General features: G+C 43.8%; 1 non-coding gene across 1 annotated transcript; it reads left to right on the forward strand.

Moving 5' to 3' along the window:
- The first annotated feature begins 5,954 nt into the window (after window positions 1-5,954).
- Window positions 5,955-6,057, forward strand: LOC135271966 (U6 spliceosomal RNA). Its single transcript, XR_010340093.1, has one exon. It is a non-coding gene; the product is annotated as a U6 spliceosomal RNA (small nuclear RNA).
- The last annotated feature ends 224 nt before the right edge of the window (window positions 6,058-6,281 follow it).

A 6,281-nucleotide genomic window follows, 5' to 3' on the forward strand; every position in this document is an offset into this window, starting at 1 on the left:
CACAGGGAATCTCTGTGAAGTTATCCGTGGCCCTGTCTGCTGTCTCCTCCAATCGAGAAACCCTCTTGGCTTCCTCATTACCATTTTTGCACCCCCAACTAGGGAATCTTTTCTAGTTTGTTTTGGTTTGGTTTGGCTTTTATTTTGATTTGGGTTATGAGAAAATGAGAATTCCCCTCTTCAAATTCTTATTTTTCTTTCTATTCCCCTAAGAATGCAGATATTTTGAAACACAGAACTAGGGGAGACACCCTATTCGCCTTTTTCTCTTCCCTTTCCTGAAAACACAAGCGTAGTGTTGTCTAACTAATAGAATGTGTGGGTGAAGGGCGAGGAGTGAGGAGAGCAAAGAGAAGGAAAAGATAGTGAGCAAAAAGGGTGAATATGTCAGCAATATTATCTGCTACTTGTACCTATGCCAAGCACTATGCTAGAAGCAGGTTTGCATTACTTCATTTACTCCTCACAGTGCCCTATGATGTAGACATTCTAGCTCTATTTTAAGGATAAGGAAACTGAGGCACAGAGAGGTTGACGAAGTAGTCCAATGTTACACGGCCGGTAGGAAGCAAAGGTAATACTAAACCCAAGTCAGTCAGATGCTTTAGTCAGGCTCTTAACCCCTTAGCCACTGCTTGGGACTTCTGGCCTCATGTTTACTGACAGTAAAAGGAAAGCAGTGAAAATTGCAAAAAAAAAAAAAAAAAAAAAAAAAAAAAGCTATGGCATTGAAACATTCATGGTGACCTGGGCATCCAGGAGGGGTAGAGGTTGGAATTAGTGGGTGTGAGAGAGAATGCCTCTGCCTGAACCTGATGTTGAACTAGAATGGAGAGTCAGGAAGGAGTCGCCAGTCCAGTGGCCAAAAATATACTTTCCAATGTATCCAATGTATATTCCGACATGAAATGTATTCTAATCTGTTCTCACTTGAGGTACTTTGATGGTACTTTCTAGAAGCAAATGAAGCTTGGCTTGTGTTTCAACTCAGTATGGCAAAGCCAGCATATTATGAAATATCAAGGCTGTCTGATTTCCTGCACATTGTGAAATCAGGGCTAAATAAACAACACGCAAGGTCGCAGTTACTCTTTAATGATGGGGAAAAGCCATATAAATGAGAAAAACAGGTTTACTCAGCATCTCTTTCTGAGGGGAAGAAAGGGGGGATGGAGGGTGAAGAGGGGACTGCCTGAGGGTAGAGGCAGACCTTGTCAGCCTGCAGTGGTGGGGAGAAGATATTTGGCCAGAGATGGGGTGCAGTGGTGGATTGGGGAATGGCAGGCTTAGATATTAGACTATGGAAACGGTAAAAATCAGCCCCACCCTTCACCACTAACCTGGTCTCCTCATGATTCCTAACCACTGCACTCACCACATATCCTGAGCCTCTGAAATGATTACCCAGAAGCCTCCTATACTCATCTAACCTCAGAGAAGTCTGCTAGTCAGTTAATTTTACAATGGTTGTAAGCATTTCCAGTTCTTTCATAAATAACAAATACTGTTTATAATTAGTGTCAATGAAAAACGTTTCAGAACATTAATGAGTAGTGATTGCTTCAGCTGAATTGCCAGCTATCTTAAGCAGCACTGACTTCTCCATTTTGGATCAAACCAGAGGAGAGAGAGATGCAATCACAGTTCTTCAAAAAGTTAAACAGAATTATCATATGAGCTAGCAACTCTCTTCCTAGGTATATAACCCCCAAAATTGAATACAGGTACTCAAACAAATACTTCTAAACCAGTGTTTATAGCCTCATTAGTCACAATAGTCAAAAGGTGGAACTGACCCAAATGCCATCAGAGAATAATAGATACACAAAATATGTTATATACATACAGTGAGAAATTCTATTCAGCTATAAAAAGGAAAGAAATAGGCTGGGTGTGGTGGCTCATATCTGTAATCCCAGTATTTTGGGAGGCCGAGGCAGGAGGATTGCTTGAGGCCAGGAGTTTAAGACTAGCCTGGGCATCATAGCAAGACCCTATCTCTACAAAATAAAATGAAAATTAACTGGATATGGTGGCATGCACCTATCGTCCCAACTTACTTATGAGTTGAGATGGGAGGATTCCTCAAGTTCAGGAGTGCAAGGCTGCAGTGAGCTATGATTGTGACACTGTACTCGAGCCTATGACAGAGCAAGATCCTGTGTCTTAAAAAAAGTATGAAGTCCTGATACATGCTACTACCATGCAGACTTCTTTTTTTTTCTTTCTCATCTGCCATTTCTGATGTGAGTAATGGTCCCTCTTGGAATATGATATTTTTAAAAATAAGTGATGGGTAAAGAATTCTAGAAAGTTCTGGCAATTTTTTTTTTGAGACGTAGTTTCACTCTTGTTGCTCAGGCTGGAGTGCAATGGTGCAATCTCTGCTCACCGCAACCTCTGCCTCCTGAGTTCAAGCAATTCTCCTGCCTCAGCCTCCCGAGTAGCTGGGACTACAGCTGCACGCCACCACACCCAGCTAATTTTTGTATTTTTAGTAGAGACAAGGTTTTACCATGTTGACCAGGATGGTCTCGATCTCTTGACCTTGTGATCCTCCTGCCTCAGCCTCCCAAAGTGCTGGGATTACAGGCATGAGCCACTGCGCCTGGCCGGTTCTGGCAATTTTTTTACCCAGGGAGAAATAAAAGGGATAACCAGTCATATATGCATTTTCTGTTGCATAAGAAGAAAGATTGTGCAAGAATGGCTCCAGGTGCTCACCTAGGGTCAGCTGGGACCCCAGGAGCTTCCTCATTCTCTTGGCAGAGACAGTATACACACTCAGCTTCCCCTGGGGCTGGCAGCTTCCTCCTGGTCCTCTCTATTTCCCCATGGGAAACTGCACAACTCACAGGGCCCAAGGTCCCTAGTTGATTCCTAATCAACTCCTGTAAAGAGTCAGCTCCCTAAATCCAAACTCCCTGGTACAATGCAATCTGTATATTCCCTTATGAACAAGACTACTTTCCCATACCTGCCTATGGGAAGAAAGATCCATTGTGGCAGGGGAAAGGGACAGGCTTTCTCCTCTGGAACAGAACCATACAGCCCAGCAGCCCTCACCTGCCTCACTGATGGCAAGCTTGGGCAACCACTGCCTGGGGAGTTTTTCTTTTCCCCAGTAAAGCCTATTCCCCATTATTCTTTTTTTTTTTTTTTGAGATGAAGTTTGCTCTTGTCGCCCAGGCTGGAGTGCCGTGGTGTGATCTCAGCTCACTGAGACCTCTGCCCCCTGGGTTCAGGCGGTTCTCCTGCTTCAGCCTCCTGAGTAGCTGGGATTTCAGGCGCCTGCCACCACGTCTGGCTAATTTTTTGTATTTTTAGTAGAGACAGGGTTTCATCATGTTGGCCAGGCTGGTCTTGAACTCCTGACCTCAGGTGATCCACCTGCCTCAGGCACCCAAAGTGCTGGAATTATAGGCATGAGCCACTGCACCTGACCTAGTCCCCATTATTCTAAGTGAAGTATTTCAAGAACAGAAAACCAAATACCGCGTGTTCTCACTTATTAGCTAAAGAGCTAAGTATCAAATACTCACAGACGCAAAGATGGGAACAATTGACACTGGGGACTACTTGAAGGGGGAGGTGGGCGGGAGTGTGGGTACCTATTGGATATCGTGCTCACTACCTGGGTGACAGAATCCTTCATACACCAAACCTCAGTGATGTGCAATTTACCCATATAACAAACTTGCACATGTACCATCTGAACCTGAAATAAAAATCAAAGGAAAAAAAATGCCTATTCCTTAATCTATGCCACATGATGTGGAATTCATCCCAAACTCTAACAATAGGTGACTACCACGAAGGGATCCACCTGGTATACTAATATCTCTGTATGAAACAGGAAAAGGAAACTGCACATTTAAGAATGAGGCCTATACAGAATTTCAGGGAGCCTGGGCAGGACCAATCCTTTATCTGAAGAAAAATCTTAGTATTCAATGGTACAAAATACTACTTTTAAATTCAGTCTCCAGTCCTTCCAGTGTCCAGTTCATGAACATCCGGACATCATCTTTCCTATCTTTTTTTTTGAGACTGAATCTCATGCTGTCACCCAGGCTGGAGTGCAGTGGCATGATCTCAGCTGACTGCAAACTTCACCTCCCAGGTTCAAGTGATTCTCGTACCTCAGCCTCCCAAGTAGCTGGGACTAGGCATGAGCTACCATGCCCGGCTAATTTTTGTATTTTTTGGTAGAAATGGGGTTTCACCATGTTGGCCAGGCTGGTCAAACTCCTGACCTCAGGTGATCGGTCCGCTTTGGCCTCCCAAAGTGCTGGGATTATAGGCATGAGCCACTGTGCCTGGCCTTTTTTCTATCTTCTCTTTAGTCTTTTTCTCTCTGCTGCCTCCACCAGCCCTGTCCTAGAGGAGCCTCTCAAGTTCTGGGTAATTATGAGAGGAGACTTTAGGTCCTTCACATTGTTTCAGAGTCAACCGAAAGACACATCCTTTTCTTGTCACTGCTGAAGTTCTCTCAAACTCTGTTTGCTCTGCCTTAGCGAAAGGTAAATATTACTTGCTATATGCCAAGCTCTGTTATAAGGACTTCATATCTACTAATTTTTCAAAGGTCTGGGTAGGGGAAGAAGACCCTGGTCGTGTATATTTCTACCATGGCGGACTTGTAAGCCTCAGCTGAGCACCTAATCTAAGTGTTGGTCCGGAAAGAGTTCTAAGCTGAAGCTCAGAAGAAAGGCAGGTGGGAAGAGGCCCAGTAAAGCCTCATGCATGGGAAAGGACCATGTAGATGTAAGAATTCTCTGGCAGGATCAGATTTTGACAGGTGTCTGCATCAGACTAATAATTTCACACCCCTTCAAGGCCATATTTTTGTTAAATATCAAAGGTAAGGATTTTTGGGGGCTGGTTACAGATGTCAGCCGCTTGCCAATCCAGCTCTGGGGGCATGTTTGTACACCTGTTTAATGAAACAGTCCTCCAAATGGTAATTAAAACTTCACTCCTTGGAAGTACTTTATTTTAACCCCAGTTCATTTCTGCAGGTGGCTTTACCAAGTGCTCTCTCCAAACACATAAAGTGCTTGGCCTGTGAAAGGCTTTGGGAGACAGAATTGTCTCCTTCTTGGTAGATTTCCAGTGAGTTTTGGGTAATCTGCATCCTGGGGAATGGCATGGTAGCCTGCCCCTTGTTGAATCCTACTTAGCCAGAAGTCTAACTTTGAGAATTCATCAGAAATTGGCTGGATACTGTTAGAAGATAGCAGAATCCTGTACAATCCAGAATCAGAATCAGAATCAGAATGTGATGTGCATCACAATATTATCACAGCTGTCTTTATTATCACCACTCTCTTCCTCTAATCCCTTGCTACTCAAAATGTGATCCTAAGACACTGAGTTGGAACCACCTAGGAGCCTGTTAGAAATAGACTCTAAGGCTGTGGTCTGGGCCAATTGAACAAAATTTGCATTTGAACAAGAACAACCTATGATCCATGAATCAAGTGTGAGATGCATAGCAGGTTAACCCACAGTCCCTCAAGGCCCAGTCACAACCGTGTTTTTCCATAGCCCTCCTTCAGGGGACCTCAGAACTCGTATTTGCATTCTCCACTTTCACCCACCCTGCCCTACTAAAAGGAGAGTGTCCCTGGCCTGCTTTCCACCCTCAGGGTTTCCCTGGACTACTGATGATCAGTACGTCTTGGGACATTCAGGCTTCATCTTTGGACTGTTGGCCCTCCCCCTGAAGGATATGTGACGTAGTCATGCCCTGTCTTCCTAAGTTCTGATGTTGGGGGAATGTAATTAAAAATAAAATATCCTGCCAACCCAGGAGACCTTCTCACAAACAGAGAGGGGAAAGACAATTTATTTTTGAATAGATATTAAACTAAATTGACGTGCATCACAGGCAATCCACTACAGAGACTGCAGATTGCAAAGTCAGGAAGAAATCTTACCCTTTTCTGTGCTTGCCTTGGCAGCAAATATACTAAAGTTGGAACAATAAAGAGAAGATTAGCATGGCCCCTGCACAAGGATGACACGCAAATTCGTCAAGTGTTCCATGTTTTGCATTCCATGCTCATGGTTAGGAAGAATCAATATTATGAAAATGGCCATATTGCCCAAAGTAATTTATAGATTCAATGCTATCCCCATCAAACTACCATTGACCTTCTTCACAGAACTGGAAAAAACCACCTTAAACTTCATATGGAACCAAAAAAGAGCCCACATAGCCAAGACAATCCTAAGTGAAAAGAACAAAGATGGAGGCATCATGCTACCTGACTTCA

Source organism: Aotus nancymaae, unplaced genomic scaffold (assembly GCF_030222135.1).
Source record: "Aotus nancymaae isolate 86718 unplaced genomic scaffold, 86718_ANA_hifiasm-v0.15.2.pri h1tg000006l, whole genome shotgun sequence".
NCBI lineage: Eukaryota > Metazoa > Chordata > Mammalia > Primates > Aotidae > Aotus > Aotus nancymaae.